At 44.1% G+C, this 20,552-nt stretch overlaps 1 protein-coding gene and 1 long non-coding RNA gene across 3 annotated transcripts in view; one reads left to right on the top strand and one right to left on the bottom strand.

Annotated features, from left to right (window-relative positions):
* The window catches only part of tmem108 (transmembrane protein 108), a 54,906-nt gene extending 36,473 nt beyond the window's left edge, over positions 1-18,433 (bottom strand). Inside the window, exon 1 of one of the 2 annotated variants that reach the window (XM_037756771.1) lies at positions 17,885-18,433. The gene's annotated coding sequence lies outside the window, so the exon portion shown is untranslated. Of the gene's footprint in view, positions 1-4,289; positions 4,513-17,884 lie in introns of those variants that run through there. The other variant, XM_037756772.1, reaches the window with a different exon arrangement.
* Positions 8,973-20,552, top strand: part of LOC119480484 — a 23,607-nt gene continuing 12,027 nt past the window's right edge. Inside the window, exon 1 of the long non-coding RNA XR_005204941.1 lies at positions 8,973-8,983. This is a non-coding gene — a long non-coding RNA (uncharacterized LOC119480484). The remainder of the gene's footprint in view (positions 8,984-20,552) is intronic.

The raw sequence follows: 20,552 nt of genomic DNA, 5'->3' as shown, positions 1-20,552 counted from the left end.
CATTATCACCCAACTCTGCAGTTTCCTTCAGATCTGCGGAGCATTTTAGCATCTTCCAGCTCATTGTTTTGATTTTATGGCCTTTAACTTTACTGTTTTGGTTCAGTCTGACTGCTCTCATCATCAGCAGCAGGCAGATGTTTTCAGTGAAAAAGCTCTAAAAACTAAAAAAGCTGACACAATGATCAACCTGCTAGTGCACAGCTAGCTATCGGGGAACATTTAGCAGCTAAACAGCCACATATTTCTTCATTGGGTTGCCAGAAACATAACTGCAAATGAATGCTGATGTTACTCCGTGTCTCCTGAATGAGATTCACCATAACAACTTTATATGGTGATGATATGTAAATTTTTCTGTTGTCTCCAAGTGGCTTAAAAAAATACAACCAACCACAAAAAAGCAATTAATGTAGTTAAAAAAACATAATTTCATTTGTCATTTCTCCAGTGTGAATACACTTTTAAAACACAGTGAGAATTAGGACACAGTTTAAGTGTCTTAATTTGTGCTACTTGATACTTAGCAGTCATCATGCAAATGTCAGCTCACAACAGAAAAGGGCAAGCTGCTATTATGACTAAAGAGTGACATTTTCATAATTGAGAAATTGTCAAAACGGAGGTAAGCTGTACTTAGCACTGGGAAGAACTCTGACTAATAAAGATTAGTAGAATTACAGAAGATTGACGACAGAATCAGAAGAATATTCATCATTACAAAGGGTTATAATGAGTCAATATGTGTGGTCCTTTGGAGATTTTCATCATTAACTTATAAATATTCCTTATTATTGTCTAATTTTAAGGTATCATTTTTAACAACTGACAAAAGAAAAGTTAAAATATATGATGTCCAAAACTTCTGATTGGCAGATAAATCTGCTAGTGTGAACAGGAGAGGTGGAGGTTAGCACTATATCAGATTTCCCGTGACGCTGGTGTCCTCCAGCTGACAGCACGTCTGCAGCAGGTCCAACACCTGTCACACCTCACTTTCTGCCAGCGAAGGTGGCGGTCGACCTGCTGGTGGCCAAACTGCCCTTCAGGGCGAGCTGACACGGTTTGAGAGGAGCCAGCGGCCAAAACAGAATGACTCAGCAAGAGAAGCTTTTCAAAATGAGTCAAGCAACATTTCTTTATTTTTTTCTAAGGTTGAATGACTAATTTGTTCAATTCTGGTTTGACATCTGAGTAGGGCATTGATATGTATTTATTCAAACTGCATCAGGGGAAATTTGTGTGTGAGTATACAATAGAGCTGCAACAATTAGTCGACTAATCCATTAGTATTGACAGAAAAATAATTTACTATTGCTATTTTGATAATTGATTTAAGTACTTTTCATGCAAAAATGGCAGAAAATGCTGTTTTCAGCATCACAAATATGGAGATTTCCTGCATTTCTCTGTTTTATGTCATATTAAACTTAATGTCTTTGGGTTTTGGACTGACTGACAAAATAAGATATTTAAAGACCTTGGACTTTGAGGAACTGGGATGGACATTTTTCACTATTTTCTGACATTTTATAGACCAATCTAGAAAATAATAGCAGATTAATCCATGAAAATAAGCGTTAGTTGCCGTCACAACCGCTTATTTGAGAGTGTAAAAATCACTGTAAAAATACAGACTGGAACTGTAAGCGAGAAGAGACAACTTCTTGATTAAGACCCTGCATATTTGCCTTATTTTGACCAAATTATTTTCAAATTATGGTCGGCCTTGCAGAATAATTTCAGCACAGAATGAATAGCAAGAAAGATGGACAACATGAAAGATTTTCTGCATCTCCACCAGCTACAAAGAGGGAGAAATATGCAGACTGATCTCTGAATGAAGCGCTGATCATTAAATAATGAATCTGTAAGATAAGGCTGTCACTAGAATGTGAATTTGCTTGGTGCATCTTTGATGTCTAAATTCGATATATGCTCTTTTATATTCGTCAAGATTTGGAAAACAGTTAGCAACATCCACGGGACATCCTGTCCAATCACATCTCACCGTTCACCTGTTCTCTGCTCTGATTGGTGGAGCTGCAGGTATTTTTAGCTCCAGATATTCAATAAAAGCAGACACTTCTCCAGAGGTTTTAAATTGAGACAAACAGACAACACCACAGCAAAATAGCATGACACAGCAGCAGCACTGCAACACCAACGGTGCTGTCAGCCACCATCTATCCTCCAGCCTCCCAGCGGGCATCACAGTTAACGCAAGGCCTCCCTGAACGCACTTTACCCTCTCATACCAAGCAGGTGAATCGTTAAACAAAGCAAGCGATGCTTCATCACAGAAAGTGAGAACATGAGTGCAGGCGAGTTAAAACTTTGAGCCCAGTGAGAGAGGAAGCACTATTAGTGCACTGCAGCACAACTGCTGCAACATTAAACTGAGAAGGACCATTTGTCAAAGTGCTCCCCACCAGAAGTCCCCTATGTGAAGCCGTTTCTGAGAGTTAGTGGTCTTAAGACCGAAGAAACGATGACTCATACATCGATAAAGGTTAACTGAGCTGCCCTCACACAGCCCAGCTCTGATGAAAAGGATGGATACTCTCATATGAGAGAAGGACGCAGTTGAGTTGCATGTCTAAATGATTCATGTCACCTAACAAAGTATCACGCATGAACATGAAAGCAATTTTATTTGCCTCGAGGGGGAGAGATTAAAAATGTAGTGGTGTAAGATGACAAACCAGGAGGTTGCACCCTCTGGGCGTGAAAACCCAGCCCTACTCTAGTAGGTTTTACACCACGCAAAGTAAGACGCCCCGGGTTGCCACCAACATAGAGGGCATAATACCATAAACAAGCTTAATCCCTTCAAATCAGCATAACAGATTTTAACAGGGTGGGACATTGTGCTTATTTCAACATGCTGAGTGTTGAGGGCAAAAACAAACCCTGAGTTGTGTCAGAGGCAGAGCGGTTTGAAGTCTGACGGGACTCAAGTTATTATTATTAAAGAAGCTGTGAAATTTAATGGTTCCACCCTACAGATCAGGACCTCCTGTGGGGTCGCAAGATGAATCAGAGGGGTTATGGGATGATTTACGAATTTATGAAAAAAATATTATTTTGAATAGTGAAATACTGGACATTTGACCAAATAATCTCAGTTTAATTTACTATCTTAATTGCTGATGAGGACCAAAAAATGCTATTGAGGTTTGAGATTATTTTTGTCAAACATATTGATCCCAAGTCCAAGAATGAACTTGCTCAAATGCTGTACAGTTTTACCTCTTCAGGCCTCTAAAAACATTTCAAATAAAACAACGTGAGAAGACAAAGACATCACTCTTTGGGTGAACAACAACTCACAGATTCATGCAAACTGCTAGTAGTCTATGTAGATATTTCTGGTCTTTCAAGAGTAACAACCCTAGACTGTATATAAGAAGTGGACAAAGCATCCCCTGCTTTATGGTCTATTTGACTCTAAATGTGACCATAATTTACTAAATGTACATCATGCTGTATTGAAGAAGACTTGAAACTAGCGACGGAGACCATAAAATCATGTTTACAATGTTTACTGAGGTAATAAATCAAGTGAGAAGTAGGCTCATTTTCCTCATAGACTTCTATACAATCAGACTTCTTTTTGCAACCAGAGGAGTCGCCCCCTGCTGGCTGTTAGAAAGAATTCAAGTTTAAGGCACTTCAGTATTGGCTTCCCTTCTCAGACCCGGAGGTTGCCGCTTGTTAACTGTTGGGACTTATAATGTGCTGAGGGTCTTATACAATTGAGACTCAAACGCAACAAAGGAAACTAAAGAAACTGATGTAACCACAGGGAAATAACTCCAGAACAATGCCATTGTATGTATTTCAAGATGTAAGGGGAGAAAAATGTGACAGTAGGCAGTGGAATTCACCGTTTCCTGTAAACGTACGATCTGATTATTGTACTAAGAGTATCTATGAACCACACAGGAGCAGGACAGGAAACAAGGCCCATTGGTGCATTCAGGAATGCCCATGAGGTAGACACAGCAATCCTGCGCTGTACACAAGAGTTTGCATTGCGAAGGAGGAAATACATATTGTTTCCACTGTCTCCCTACACTTCCTGTCGTAGCTCACGACCTATAAAACATACTTTCTGCAGAAACTGTAAATCACACACCTCAGAAAATCCAGGAAGTTCCTAACTCTACACACACATTCCTAATTTCCCCCATGACGCAGCCTCTTGTCTGGTGACAATGGCAGGAACGAAAAGCACTGGAGGAGGATGTTTTTCGGAGAGGAGGGGTGGGGGGAGTGGATTGTACCTCGTTTCCTTGAGCGGCGCAGCAGAGACTGCTGAGAGTCAGCTGGGACGAGTGAACGAGAGGAGCAACATCCGTAGAGAACGTCCAAGGTCCAGAGATTTCCCGCCGGGCGATGACCACGTGTCCGGAGACGGAGGGAGAGATGTTGTATTGTTCTCCTCTCTCCTCTTCCTCCCCCCTCCCCTCCTCCTCTGCTCCAACCCCCCGCTATTAGTGAGACGGATTAACTCCAAGAGCTGCGAGTCCTGAGAGTGTGTCTGGCTCGCTGTACGAGTACACACACACACACACACACATCGCATCAATTACGCCTTCTCCATGTGATTCAGGCTGACGGATGAAGGCAGATGCACTCGACTAAAACATGACAGGGACAATTGGCCTGAAAGTGGAGAATTTACTCATGGATGAGCCGCCCAGTTGCTCAATTCTCCAAACACACTAAAGGCCTAATCAGCCAATTACACCAAAGCTAAATTGCATGTGGTGCAAAACACACACAACAATGCATGAAATGCCGGCAGACTCCGGAGGTGAATCAGTTTCAGAGTGATGGAGCCTGGAGTCTTCCATCAGGACAGGGGTGACCTTTCTTCTTGAGCCACCACAGGAGAGGGCAATGATTAAATAAGTGGTATTTGGTTTGGAGTTGGCAGTGTAAAACTTGATGGAAAGGGAGCGGTGGCAGTCGCAGCTGTAATGACTTGAGCCGGCGCTCCCCGCGGCTCTGGGACTGATGTTTACCTGGAGATGACAGCAGATATGACGGCGTGGGGACCTGACAGCGTTGACATTTTAAAGTGAGACCCTACTGAGGCCAGTCCAGTGGGAGGCCAGTTACAGCGGAGGAGTTATCAGAGGGTTACAGTTGTGACACATTATTTGGATTAATATCACGGTGCACACAGCACCCCGTGGTGCAAGTATTGTTACCAAAGAAGCAGCAAATCACGAATGAGATTAGAATTGGTAGAACAATTTTGCATGTCTATAGACTGGAATGACAAAGAAGCAAGGAGACGAGCAGTAACTGTGATGAAATATCTCTGAAAGAACAAAGAGCCAAACAAATAATGTTTTAACAGTAGGTGAGAACACTGTGGGGATTTTTTTGTTGTTGTTTACGAGTCTTTCTGAGGTTCCAGGACTTTGAAGTAAAAGAAATATATCTGAATTATATTATTCATTCACCAAATAGTGGGAAAATGGCCATCACTATTTCTCAAAACACGTAATTGCTTGTTTTGTTTAAGCAACAGTCCAAAATCCAAAGAGACTCACTTAATAAATATATAAAAGAGAAAGAGAAAGCAGCAAATGTTCACATTTGAGGAGCTGGAAACACTAAATGTTTATCTTGAAACAAGACTAAGAGTCTACAGCCGTTGTAGCGACTATGTGTGTCTGTACTTATAGGTACAACGGTGCTTTTGAACAGCATGCTATAGCTCACAATGACAATGCTAACATGCTGTTTAGCACGTGTAACGTATTCCATCTTCACCATCTTAGTTTATGGCCCGGTCGCACGAAAAGGTGTAGGAATGACACGATAATGAGCAAGGCAAAAGAGTGCAATAAGAACACGGTACGCCCAACCATGACGTTTTTCCTTAACCTAACTAAGTGGTTTTGTTGCCTAACTGCGGACATTACAATAGTTTTGTTGCGTGGCGTACAAATGACACGCGAAAAGCCTAAAACACGCAGAATGTCCTTGTAATATCGTATCATTTATACTCCTTCGATCACACTAGAATCGCGGGATCAAATGTCACACGAAAATCCATCTTGTCAGGCTTCAAATAATGCATTTGTGTCCAGCAAGCCAGATCACGGACCAATCAGCGTCTTGTGAGGAGCTACTGTCAGCTACGGGCGTTTTTTATGTGCGTGACGCAACGACGCTGAGAGGCGAATGTTCTAAACAACAATGGCGACTCTTGAAGAGGTTAGCGTAGCTACAATAGCATCAGTTATATCAGAACTGGCGAGTATTTCTTCATTGAAAGAAGAGCAAAGAACGGCACTGAAGGCTTTTCTCGATGGAAAACATGTTTTCGCTCTTCTCCCGACTGGCTTCGGCAAGAGTTTGATTGACAGATGGTTCATCCAATCACCTGCCAAGTATTTTTAGAAAGTTCCTGCCCTTTTCCAAACAGTTTCTAATGACGGCTTGTCAGATGGTTCTGTGTAACAAACCATCTTAGTGGGTCAGGTTACCATGTTTCATTTTGTCTTCAAACTATGAAAAACATCTATCATCTTGGAAACATCTCCAAAGACATTGATTAATCATTGTTGTTGATGACTGAAACCTTCAACGGGAAACAGCCATCAATATCTTGTCGCATACAAAAATAATCCTCGTCTGTGAAACTGGGACACGCAGTTGATAATTGCTCTCTAGCTCGCAGCGTTGTGCTGAACCGCTGTGAGCAAACAAGCCAATTATTCTGAATCAGTTTAGAAGTCTTCTTGTGATGTAGCTACATTTAGAAACCTCTCTTTCACAACTCAAACACAAACAGGAGCACGCAAGAGGAATATAAGAGGATTCATGTGTTTATGTTGAGTAACTGCAGGGTAGCGCTTAATTGCATTGAGCTTTGGTGTCCCGTTGTGCAAGTCTGACGCAAGAGGACCAGGATAGATGAGGGTGTAACGCCAAAAACATGCATGTAGTAAATAACATTGTTGCTATAGGTGTGTGGGGAAGAGTGTGATGTTCATGTGAGGAGCTTTAGTATGGACTTTCAAACATGCAATATCCATCAAATATCTCTCACAGATGCATATCAGAGAAATAATGAAGCAATCAGTGCAACCACTCAGCACGCTAATTACAGACGCGAGCCCGGGACGCCCACCGGCATCATCTCAGAGTCTGTGTGTGTGTGTGTGTGTGTCCGTTTTTTAAAAATGCATTCCAAGAGAAAATGTCTCACCAACAGACGTTTAATTACCAGAGGATGGAGCGCTTTGGTTTGCCCGTGCCATCACTCACTGCTGAATTAATGAATAGGTAAACAGCAGAGCAACAAGCCAGACTCAGCATGGTTTGGATGAGATCGGTGATACCACACACGCTCTTTCACACACACACACAGAGTCAGCAGTGTTTAATATTATGGATGAAGTGGTGGTCCTATGCTATGGTAGGGTGGAGGTGGAGGTGGAGATGGAGCCGAGAGCTTGCGGGTGATTTGTTTGGTGCTTCACACCGGAGTCTATGATTAAGTGCTAAACCACGGATGATACACGCCCTTTTGTTCCGACATCAAGCAGGTAAAATAATGAACAACAAGAAGATGATGATTGCTGTATTTCATCAGGGAAGTTCATGGAGTTTTGGTCTCCACCCATTGAGGGACAGATTAACAGAAACACAAACAAAATGTGTCACAGAGTGAGGGCAGAAGATGTCTTGAAATTGCTTGTTTTGTGTGACCATCAGTCTCAACCCTTAATATATTAATTTAACAATTATTAAGCGAATCCTCATACAACGGTTCGTATGACATCTTATGAAAAGTTATTCCTCATTTTTCATGCGTTCTCCTACGAATGCCTAGCAACTCGTGTCAATTTCCGCTTGTTACATGCCTACTGTCGCTTCAAAATAAACTTCCGTCTTCACAGGAAACAACTCGGTTAGGTTTGGGCAACAAAACTACTCGGTTAGGTTTAGGAAAAGATTGTGGTTTGGGTTAAAATAACTACAGAAGTAATGTTACTTAATGGTGCATTCAAATGGGGTCGTCCATATGAACTCCCCCCTCTTGTGGTATTCACAACCTCGTAAGTGGAAAGTTTCTGAAAGCTCAGAGTTCACGAGTTGTGACGTGTTTGTCGACGTTGTCAGAAATGGCGGAGGCCATGGAAGTTCATTTTTCGGTATATAATAAGTGAATATATTGTAATTTTAGTCGCATATTGTTTTTCTTCATAATTTAATATGTCTGAGGTAAATATTGGTATGCTCAACGGCCTTATCTTTCTCCTCTGTCATTATGCCTTTGCATTTCCTGCATTTACCCGCTTGCTAGCTTGCTAAATAGTTAGCCTCTGGCATCTTGATGCCAACAGTAACAGTAATATTGCCGTTGTTTAGCAGCGGTGTTCTCACAACTTAAACACTTGAACGCCAAGCATATGTGCACGACTTCCCATGTTGTAAACACAAGCTTATGAGTTTCATTTGAAGGCACAATACGTATGGAAGTTACGTGACAAATAAATCAATATTGACCTCCGGTTTCACACGTGGTATGAACAACGGTCTTCCTGGGCAAAAGTTTGGTGTTTTTGGACCCACCCACCCATGCCGACCTCCTCCCTACGCGGCATTTGTCGCTCTTTATACTTCCTAGCTCATGATTATGTGTAATACATACAAAATGATTTAGTGGGATGTATACAAATTACAGTGCATTACATTCCTTATGTATAGCTACGAACAATGTATGAGAACAGCCTGAATTAGCAGCAAATTGTCACGTTTGAGAAGCAGGAACCAGCAAATCTTGGGCATTAATAAATTTCAGCACTAGATTTAATCTTTATTGATTAAACTCTTTTCATTTAGCTTTAGGCTGGAGAGACAAGCTTCCTCACTGCGTTGTGGGATCCAGTCCTGAGTTTACACCGCCACGGAGTTGCAAAGAGATAAAACTGTGCCAGACAAAATGAATGTCAATGGCATTCCAGTGGCCTGTTTACGGCTGTCGTAGTTAAATGTCAAATGCTTGGTCCCCGCGGGGGAGACGGAGCTGGCCGGGAGAGAATTTGCAGGTGTCGCTCCCTCCATCACTCTGCTGCCTCGCTCTTCTGTGTGATGTTAGGCATGGGACAATACGTCGGGGATGAGCAGCAGCAGATCTACTATTAGTGGAAGAGTGAAGAATGGAGCGAATGCCCAGGGGAAAGCTGAGGAGCGGACCAGACCTCACTGACATTATTATAAGAGTTGCTGTGGTGACAGTTTCTGCAGAAGATGACTTCTATACCAGAGAGTCATAACTTAAAAGGTCCATTCCAGTGGTTTAGCATGTAAGTTATTTACTACAAATCACAGCCAACCATTTTGCAAAACCTGTGACTATGTGTGCAAAGGAAACAAGAAAGATGTGGAATAAAACCAACAGCCTCAGATACATAAACTATCATTACAGTGTTGAGAGGGAGAGAAAAATCATTGCAGTTACTACAGCATGTTTGAAATATCGTACACCACAGCGAGCTGCGGTGTTTTTACAGCACAAACAGCCGGCGCAGCGACCACAGTGTCCAATTTATTTGCAGCTTCTTACAAACCCAAAACGTCAAGTCATCTCTTCTCCCCAGAGGATGCTGTCCTCTCTACGAGGAGGGAGGAGGGAGCTGCCTGTCGTGCCATCCTCACTGCATATGGGATAATCTGGGTGTGAACATCTTGTGGTTCAGTGGATCAGGGGCAGCAGAACCATGTGAAAGTACAACTGTGAAGTTAGTAGTAAAGGACACTTTAAAGAGGAAATATTTCCATGTTCCTTGTTTGACATAAAGCCAGCTGTCTGCCCAGCGGCTGTCCTCCCTGATTTTGTTGTTGCTCCTCTCTGCTGCCAACGCTGTACTCTCTCCAGCATCAACGTCCTCCCTACACGATAATGCCACAGTCTCCATGGTGATGTAGCTACCACAAACCACCGCCACCACCACAACCAGCACCACAAACACATTCACACACACACATGCCAGGCGAAATCCCACTGAGTCATTTTGCAGGGCTTTTTTTAAAACGCCGCTCTGTGTATAGAAATTAATTTGCGGGACCAACGCCTAGCTCCATCTTAATGCTGTCTCAGATTACTAGACAGCTTTCCAGCCCCCCGGGGGCCACGGATCTCTTAGGCTGGAGAGCAAGACGGAGGAGGAGGAGGAGGAGGAGGAGGAGGAGGAGAAAAACCCTATAAACTGCTCTCTAATTGGGGGTGACAAGTGCCGATATTTGAGGAGTTCTCCCAGAGGTGGTTAGTGCAATGATTACAATGAAATGTCAGCTCCCATGACACCTTTGGCAAGGAAGACATCACAGACATACTGTAGTACATGCTGGCTGTCATGTAGCCCAAGAGTTCCTAGGAAAACCACCTTTCCTGTGGCTTTTCTTAGGAAGAGCGTTTTTTTATCGCAGTCTGACGAATCTTCCATTTACTTTTACCTCGTGTGACCTCGACGAGGACTTGGCTCTCGCCTTGCCAAGTACTGCACACGAGGAACACCAGCCCCGCTGCTCTTCAGCCCATCAATCAGCCTCTCCAGCAGCCATGAAATGAGCCATATGCGGCATGGGCAGGGCACAGAGAAGGAAAACAATGGTTTTATATTCTCGAGAGCTTCCTTTCCTGGCATTCAGACTCCCTCAACTTGGACTCAAACAGCGTGAAAAAAGGACAGTGTAAGTCACAAAAAAAAAAAATGTTGGCTTTGGCAAGGTGATTACAAATGCAGAGTGTTTGCACGAAAAGGAAATGCTTCGATTTAGGAGGCAAAGTAGAGATGACCAAGCATTTAAGTCAAGATAAGGGAGTTGTTCCCCCCCTCCGTCACCTCAATCCTCCACAACAATTAGCCGCTGACAGTGACATAGAGTGCAATAATAAGCCCCGCCATGGGGAGGGGTGCCCGGCATATGGTGCTACTTTAATCTGCAGCCTCTATCAGATGAGTCTGGACAGCAGACAAGGTTTGATTTTAACTGAGTGCATGCTCAAAAGCCTGGATAAATATAAAGGACTGTGAATGCTGCATCCAAAAAGCAGGGCTGACAAGTATTCACAATGCTTTTTGGTGATGCAAGAACAAATGTCCAAATAGAAGAAGTTGCCAAGGAAACCAGAGACGAGAAACTCTCTCTCTCTTTTTTTTTTTTTTATACAGAATAGCACTTTTCTGGGTGAGAGGGTGGCGATTTGCTTCCTTGCTGGCCGGGGTCACAACCTGCCATCCATTAGAGGCTCTGAGTAATCCCCATAGGTGAGCCCAGCCTCAGACCTCGTAATCATCGGGCTGACACCTGCGAATATTGTCCCCCTTCATCACATGACCCTCTCCCTCCCCAGAGGCCGGCCGAGGCTGGGTTTGCAGGGGGAACGCGTCCCCCCCTCCCACCCCCTGGACTTCTCTATTCCACCAGGCCTTTTCATAATCCTACTAGCCCCGGTCATCTGCGCTGCATTAAAAAAATGTGATGATTGATCCTAAAACACAAACCCTCTGTGTCCCGAGGTCGCCTACAGAGGAGTTCCTGTGTTTCACTTTCCACATATTAAACACCTCACACACCACAAAATGTGACCCACATTTTATCTTTCTTCAGGATCTTTTCTGTTTAAAGGGATGTTAACAACACAAACACTCCTCTGAGAATGAAAAGAGTTGTGTGATTAGCGACTGTTAAGCTTAAAGGTCTTGCCTGCGGAAAAAATAGCTGAGTTAAGTCCAGCCTCATGACGTCTTTATACAAAAAGGCACCAGAGATTTTTAAAATATTTGCACTTAATTTAAAAAATAACCTTTAAATATATGTACATATTTAGGTTGATTTATTGCCTGATTATAAAATAGTACTGCAACAGACTTCATATGTCCTCTAGCTATTCTGCCATTCCTCAGAGAGTTATAGACTTAATGTGTGTGAGCTATGTTAACCATTAAAAACACTGAGAAATCCACTGAGAATTATGATGCAGCACTGAGAGATCATCCTGTAGTTTGACATAAGCAGGTTAAATATTTCAGATTATAATACTTCTGAACAAACCTTTATTACATAAGGCAAGTCAAACAAGACTAGTCTCTCTTGCGGCTCTGTGAGGCTGTACTGAGGTACAGCGTTGCTTTCAGCTGAATGCTAACGTCAGCATGCTGATGTTTATATGTTCCACATTTTAGTTTAGTTTCATAGACTGTAAATATGAAGTGGATGTAGTCACCGTGACACCACCTGTTGATTTGTGGACTACGGTTTTGAAGCTTCAAGTTTGGCATTTTTGGCCGGCACCATATTGTTTTTTTGCAACCAGAAGTGACTCAAGAGGGTGGACCTAAGTACAACCGAATGCTGAATTAGACATTTTTAGACGACCAAAATGTTCATGAACTGAAAGCACATTGTGAAAGAGTTAAAGTTGTAAGACGAAAACACGGACAACGCCCAGACCGGACAACGCCGTGGTAGCGACCTGTCAATCACAAGGTAGCCACGCCCTAAAGCATCCCCTGCTTTATGGTCTATTTGACTCTAAATGGGACCATAATTTACTAAATGAACATCATGCTGTATTGAAGAAGACTTGAAACTAGCGATTGAGACCATAAACTCATGTTTACAATGTTTACTGAGGAAATAAATCAAGTGAGAAGTAGAGTCATTTTCTCATAGACTTCTATACAATCAGACTTCCTTTTGCAACCAGAGGAGTCGCCCCCTGCTGGTTATTATAAAGAATGCAAGTTTAAGGTACTTCGGCATTGGCTTCACTTTTAAGACCCGGAGGTTGCCCACTGTTTAGTTTGTATGCTAACATTTACAAATTAACACTAAACACAAAGTACAGCTGAGGCTGATGGGAATTTGTTTGGTAATAAACCAATGTATTGGACAAATACTTTGGTATTTGTGGCGCCACATGAAAAGTCAGGGGATCCCTAAAGTTGTTATAATTCATCCTGAGGGGAACAAGAACGCCTGTAACAAATTGCATACCAATTTATCCAACAGTAGTTGATAAATTTAACTTAAAACCACAAATGTGAACCTCATGGTGGCACAATAGGTAAAGTCAGAGGAATACCAAAGTCATTAGGGATCATCATCTGGGAACCATGAGTGTTTGTATTTACTATTTCTATCAGTCCATCGAGAAGATGTTGAGATATTTCACTGGATAAGTGACCTGCTGGTGGCTCTATGAAAAGGCAGCAGATCACCAAAGTCACTAGGGTTCATCCTCTGGGCACCATGAATGTCTGTACAAAATGATTTTTCAGTCGGGACCAAAGCGGTGGACCAGCTGACAGACTAGAGCCAGGCTGCTAACGCGGCTAAATGTTTATCAGATTTGTTGTATCACACTTTTTCGTCTCACATCACCAATGACATCTCATTTTTATCACTTCAACAAATTTGTGATGACGATACCAACATCGAGTGAAACGTATGCTAAAAGCTCCATCATTTTGCATCAGCTTGAGGTACAGATTCCAGCCAAAACCTCCTTCCCCCCCCCCCTTCAAATCTAAAAACAAGCCTTTGTGTGGATTTGAACTCTCTGGGGATCTACTGCACGTGTTCCTCCGCCTGCTGTATTAGCTCTATCAAATAACCCCCAAAAATCTCTAAAGCAAAAATCTCCTTACATAACTCACGTTAACAGCGGCTATATCCTGAGGAGGGACCTGTTTGACGCCCCTTGGGTCCCTCTTGGCACAGAGGGTGACCATCAGTGGGTGGAGGTGCAGATTGGAGTGGCATGGCTGCAGCAGAGGAATGTGAGGAATTCCCCTTGTAAACACCTCATGCTCCGACGGTCGCCACCACGCTCTTATCTCCCCGTGCCCATCGCCCCCTTTCATCATCATAATGGTTAGTTATTCATTACCAGCTATCTGCTTGGTCGGGGCAGGTGGGGGCTGCTGCTACTCAAGTCTTTTGTTTACCTGAGGCGCCATATTTATTCACCGATACCCCCAATAGGCAAACAGAGCCGGCTCTGATACTATATACAGTATAAAGGCTTTTTTTTCTCTTTCTTTTTTTGAGGCACGACTAGCCGAGGCTCCCTCTGGTCCTATGGGAACGCTCTTTAGCTGATAGGATCATAAGTGGCTGAGGGGGGGAATTTATTCTCCGTCTTGGTTGAATAGAGCTTTCGCTTGCTTTTCAGCGTTGCACCTCCCCCTGTGGTTCCTGTATACGAGCCCCCCCCTCTCAGCTTAAATGAAAAGTCATTTCAAAAGCAGCTGAGGGCCTTCGTTAATACTGCGTGGCATTTACAAAACACAGGAAAAAGAAACGGCGCAGGCACAGGCTGGCTTTTTCCTCCCTTTGCTTCGGTGAAATCCTGTTTTGTCGGAGCGGAGTCCATCCTGAGCACATACATGAGGGGCCCATTGGGGGCCGCATTCCTCCTCATGGTGTACCACTCTCTACCAGTCAGCAGGGACGCTTACTTACAATCATGGAACCCGCTCACACACCGCCGGCATAGCCACGTCCCCCAACAGTTTCCCATCAGCTGGGACTTTCTGCTGCAAGAGTCAGTAACCAGATTTTTCCTTTTCCTGGAACTTCCCCTGATACGTTTGTTTAAGCGAAAGCTGATAATTTCCGGGTGTTTTTCAGTGTTAATGTAGAGTTTTCCTGCCTTTGGCGATAACAGAGCAGCTGTGGAGATTGTTGCCCTCTAAAAATTCTTGCTAATGTTGACAGTAGATATCACACCAAATAGGAAGGTGTTGAAATGAATGACACTTTGGCCTCCTTCATACAGGACAACATCAGAAAGAATTGGCAGGATTTGTCAGTGATGACAGGCAAAATCCTCTAAATCAAATGGCAACTGTCCTCTTTATGTCATTCATCTAGTCTTGACTTTAATAGCTTTCATGGTGTTTTTTGGGGAGTTTTTCAGTCATTAAATCAAAGGGTCAAATTATAGAGGGTATCATGTGCTATACAGACTGCGAAGCCCATTGGAGTTGTGATTTGGGTATTTTTTCAATTAATCAACTCAACAATGAAGTGAAATATGGAACAATACCCATCACATATTCCCAGAGCCCAAGGTGACATCTTCCAATCCCTTGTTTTTCTGATCAATATACAAAAACCTGAAAATATCAAATTTAAAATGAAGCAAATCCACACAATCTAAAAGTTGAAACCAGAGAACCGTTGGTGTTTTATGATAGCAACATGCACTGGTCCACCACTTTAACTCCAGACTGAAATATCTCAACAAATATTGAATGGATATTCATGGTCTCAAGAGGATGAACACTTATGAATTTGGCAAACTTGAGTTTCACATTATGTCGTTTTATGTAAAATGTCTTCACAACTACTGGATGGATTGCCATGAAATGTGACAAAGACATTCGTGTTCCCCAGAGGATGAATTCTCACATCTTTGGTGATCCATTAATTTTACCTCTACTGCACCATCATTGGTGGACTAATGACATTCTCAGCAGCCTCAGTTTTGCTTTACGTTTAGTGCTAATTAGCAAATGTTAGCATGCTAAATTGTGAACACGGTAAACACTATATTTAACATCGGCATGTTTGCATTGTCATGAGAGCTGCAACAATTAATTGATTAGATGTCAACTATTAAATTAATCACCAACTGTTTTGATAATCGATTAATCCTCTATGACAGTAAACTGAATATCTTTGAGTTGTGGACAAAACAACACATTTGAGGATGTCTTCTTGGGCTTTGGGAAACATTGATCAACCTTTTTCACCATTTTCTGACATTTTATAGACCAAACAACTAATCGATTAATCGAGAAAATAATCGTTAGTTGCAGCCCTATTTCTCATAGTGAGGATATTAGCAAGTACAGCCTACAGTAGAGCTGCTATAGCACGACTGTAGACTCTAAATCTTGTTGCTTACTAATGATTTCGAAAACTAATTGATTAACAAAATAGTTGGTGATTCATTTTCTGACAGTCAACTAATCGACTACTTGTTTCTGCCAGTATTTGGGATTATATACTGTAAATAAACGTGACTTAAAAGGGCCTGTGTGGAGCATTTACGGGGATCTATTGAAAGTAATTGAATATAATATAAGTATGTTTTCTTTAGTGTATAATCAACTGAAACGGAGTCCGCAATGTTGCACCGCCATGTTTCTACAGTAGCCCAGAACGGAAGAACCAAACACTGGCTCTAGAGAGAGCATTTCACGTTTTTGCATCTGCCACCGTAGTTCTCCTACACGCTTGGCACACGGGAGAAGTTTCAGTTGGCTGCAATCTACAACCTCACCACTAGATACCGTCAAATCGCACACACTGCACCTTTATCTTCAAAATATGTCAAACCAACTAAATTTCGTCTTTATATATATCAAGTTACATTCAATAAATGTTGACAGAGTTTTGCAGCACTGCATGACATCTCTGGTCCCTGAGCATCGTGCACAAGGAATAAATATCCTCATTATTGTTAAGTGCTTCGCTCATATGTTCCCCTAATACCCATTCATGGTATCACAGCATGTCAGCTCGCCCCGAAGAAGCTGTCAGCTACAGATGTCAATACCCCCGCTGACCCCTCTCCCTCGCCCTCCCCCCACCACCACTAGACACACATGGCACTGGAGGATTGTCCCCCAGAACAAAGGGAACGAGGGGGGGGGGGGGGGGTTCTGTGGAGAACAGGCAACCAAACATTCCTGGCACAATGGAGAGAGTGGCCGGCAGGTTCAATTAGTACACACTTTACTCTATACTCCATACGATCCCACTGTGCTTGGAAACAAAGCTGGAGCTCCACGCTGAAATGGGGTGTTTGTGGTTGACGCTGGTGGTCTTAACAGAGTTTCTCCTATTGTCTGCTTTGTTGCTGCCGTGTTGCATTGAGAAATAAACCACTTGAAGGGCACTTAGGGCAGAAGATACTCAAGTTGCAAAGATTGATGGCTCACCAGAAACTTTTGTTTTTGGAAGTAAACAAGCCTATACCAGTGCTGTAAATAAACTGGGACTACAGCCAGCTATACTGCAAGAAAGGAATCTTAACCATCAATCTGTCCAGGAATTAAGTGCACACCCAAAGTCTAATGAAACACTTGAGAGAGTACATTTTCTTAATTGACCATGACACTCTGGAATGCACTTCCTATAGAGATAAGATCATCTAACTCTGTATCCACTTTTAAAGAAACTTTTGAAAACACATTTTTTTAGGATTTCTATAAGTAGAAGGGTATAAATATATATATGTACACATCCGTTTCTAGACGCATGTGTACATTTATACACATTTATGTATATATATACTGTATATTTGTACCACTTCTATTATTATTGATATGTTCTGTGATGTTCTGTTTTAGCAGTTACCATATCTTTTACTTTATTTACCTGCTTTTATTGTCTTGTGAAGCACTTTGTAACATCTGTTTTGAGAAGTGCTATATAAATAAATGTATTATTATTATAATTATTACTTTCTTTTTTTTTTTAGAGAGACAAAACATGAATCCATCAAACAAAAAAATGCATTTTCCATGCAGTGAAATTAGGATTTTCCAGAAAATTTCCAGAGCCCAGCAGCAGCAACACCTTCCTGTATCATGCAATGCATTAAATGATGCTCTGTCTACACCAATAGGACACCATATATTGGGGATCTGTTGCAGTGATTGCAGCACTGACAGTGATTTGATGCTGTGTGACAGTCACTGCATGGAAACCTTCAACAAATCGGATGCTCAACATGAATCAATACGCATTTTGCACAGTGAGAGCAGCCAATAAAACACACAGAACAGCAGGTGTACAGTAGGAGAAATAAACCTGATGTACTCACCTATGATAGATAGATATGAGAGAAATGAAGCCCCTCCAAAAGCAATGCTGTGTCACTCTCTCTCTCTCTCTCTCTCTCTTCACACCATCCGAGCGCACATGTTGCCTGCAGCAGTCATCACCGAGCAAATGTCACAATCATGGGAGCTGCAAACAAGAAGTGGAGCTGCTCAATGCACACTGCAGGAGCTGGAGAGCGCGTCTCTGTCCGCATGCACAGCGTGTCCAGCAGCTTGGATGAGATGCATACAGGGCACCACCCTTTGCTGGAGCTCTGGAGACTCCTCTGCCTCCACCTCCACCTTCAGCCTTGTAAACAGCAGGACATGAAGCAAACCCGTCAAGGCAGCGTGATCACTGCTGCTGATGATGATGATCCGTGGTAATGCATGGAGGTGGTGGTTGGTGGTGCGCAATTAAAGATGCGCGCAGGACGCGGGTGCCACCCACTAGAGGAGGGTTTTTCGTGGTTGAGTTGTGTACGGAGAGGGAATCTTAATGAGGACTGCTGCAGAGTTCACCTCCCTTAGTTCAGGAGGAGTGTCCCTGTGCTCAAATCACACTGTCCCGACTAGGAAAGTTACACTACAGGAGGAGGAGGAGGAGGAGGAGAGAGGAGGAGGAGGAGGAGGAGGAAGAGGAGAGAGGAGGAGGAGGAGAGAGGAGGAGGAGGAGGAGGAGGAAGAGGAGAGAGGAGGAAGAGGAGAGAGAGGAGGAGGAGAGAGAGGAGGAGAGAGGAGGAAAGAGGAGGAGAGTAAAGTTACCTTCCAGGAGGAAGAGAAGGAGGAGGAGGAGGAGGAAGAGGAGGAGGAGGAAGAGGAGGAGGAAGAGAGACGAGGAGGAGGAGGAGGAGGAGGAAGAGAGACGAGGAGGAGAGGAGAGGAGGAGGATGAGAGTAAAGTTACCTTCCAGGAGGAGGAGGAGGAGGAGGAGGAGAGAGGATGAGGAGGAGAGTAAAGTTACCTTCAAGGAGGAGGAGGAGGAGGAGAGAGGAGGAGGAAGAGAGGGAGGAGGAGGAGGAGGTGGAGAGAGGAGGAGGAGGAGGAGGAGGAAAAGGAGGAGAGTAAAGTTACCTTCCAGGAGGAGGAGAGAGGAGGAGGAGAGAGGAGGAGGAGGAGAGAGGAGGAGGAGGAGGAGGAGGAAGAGAGACGAGGAGGAGGAGAGAGGAGGAGGACGAGAGTAAAGTTACCTTCCAGGAGGAGGAGGAGGAGGAGAGAGGAGGAGGAGGAGAGTAAAGTTACCTTCAAGGAGGAGGAGGAGGAGGAGAGAGGAGGAGGAAGAGAGGGAGGAGGAGGAGGAGGTGGAGAGAGGAGGAGGAGGAGGAAAAGGAGGAGAGTAAAGTTACCTTCCAGGAGGAGGAGGAGAGAGGAGCTGACAGGAGGAGAGAGGAGGAGGAGAGTAAAGTTACCTTCCAGGAGGAGGAGGAGGAGGAAGAGGAGGAGGAGAGAGGAGGAGGAAGAGGAGGAGAGAGAAGGAGGAGGAGGAGGAGGAGAGAGGAGGAAGAGAGACGAGGAGGAGGAGAGAGGAGGAGGACGAGAGTAAAGTTACCTTCCAGGAGGAGGAGGAGGAGGAGAGAGGAGGAGGAAGAGAGGGAGGAGGAGGAGGAGGAGGAGGTGGAGAGAGGAGGAGGAGGAGGAAAAGGAGGAGAGTAAAGTTACCTTCCAGGAGGAGGAGGAGGAGAAGAGAGGAGGAGGAGGAGGAGAGAGGAGCTGACAGGAGGAGAGAGGAGGAGGAGAGTAAAGTTACCTTCCAGGAGGAGGAGGAGGAGGAAGAGGAGGAGGAGAGAGGAGGAGGAAGAGGAGGAGAGAGAAGGAGGAGGAGGAAGAGAGACGAGGAGGAGGAGAGAGGAGGAGGACGAGAGTAAAGTTACCTTCCAGGAGGAGGAGGAGGAGGAGGAGAGAGGAGGAGGAAGAGGAGGAGAGAGAAGGAGGAGGAGGAGGAGGAGGAGGAGGAGGAGGAGGAGAGTGAGGTGGAAGAGAAGGAGGAGGAAGAGGAGGAGAGTAAAGTTATCTTCCAGGAGGAGGAGGAGGAGGAGGAGGAGAGAGGAGGAGGAGGAGAGTAAAGTTACCTTCAAGGAGGAGGAGGAGGAGGAGAGAGGAGGAGGAAGAGAGGGAGGAGGAGGAGGAGGAGGAGGAGGAGGTGGAGAGAGGAGGAGGAGGAGGAAAAGGAGGAGAGTAAAGTTACCTTCCAGGAGGAGGAGGAGAGAGGAGCTGACAGGAGGAGAGAGGAGGAGGAGAGTAAAGTTACCTTCCAGGAGGAGGAGGAGGAGGAAGAGGAGGAGAGAGAAGGAGGAGGAGGAGGAGGAGGAGGAGGAAAAGAGACGAGGAGGAGGAGAGAGGAGGAGGACGAGAGTAAAGTTACCTTCCAGGAGGAGGAGGAGGAGAGTAAAGTTACCTTCAAGGAGGAGGAGGAGGAGGAGAGAGGAGGAGGAAGAGAGGGAGGAGGAGGAGGAGGAGGTGGAGAGAGGAGGAGGAGGAGGAAAAGGAGGAGAGTAAAGTTACCTTCCAGGAGGAGGAGGAGGAGGAGAGAGGAGCTGACAGGAGGAGAGAGGAGGAGGAGAGTAAAGTTACCTTCCAGGAGGAGGAGGAGGAGGAAGAGGAGGAGAGAGAAGGAGGAGGAGGAGGAGGAGGAGGAGAGGGAGGTGGAAGAGAAGGAGGAGGAAGAGGAGG

Source organism: Sebastes umbrosus, chromosome 21 (assembly GCF_015220745.1).
Source record: "Sebastes umbrosus isolate fSebUmb1 chromosome 21, fSebUmb1.pri, whole genome shotgun sequence".
In the NCBI taxonomy this organism is placed as follows: Eukaryota; Metazoa; Chordata; class Actinopteri; order Perciformes; family Sebastidae; genus Sebastes; species Sebastes umbrosus.
The sequence above is the reverse complement of the archived record's forward strand: the minus strand, read 5'-3'. Positions and strand labels throughout refer to the sequence as shown.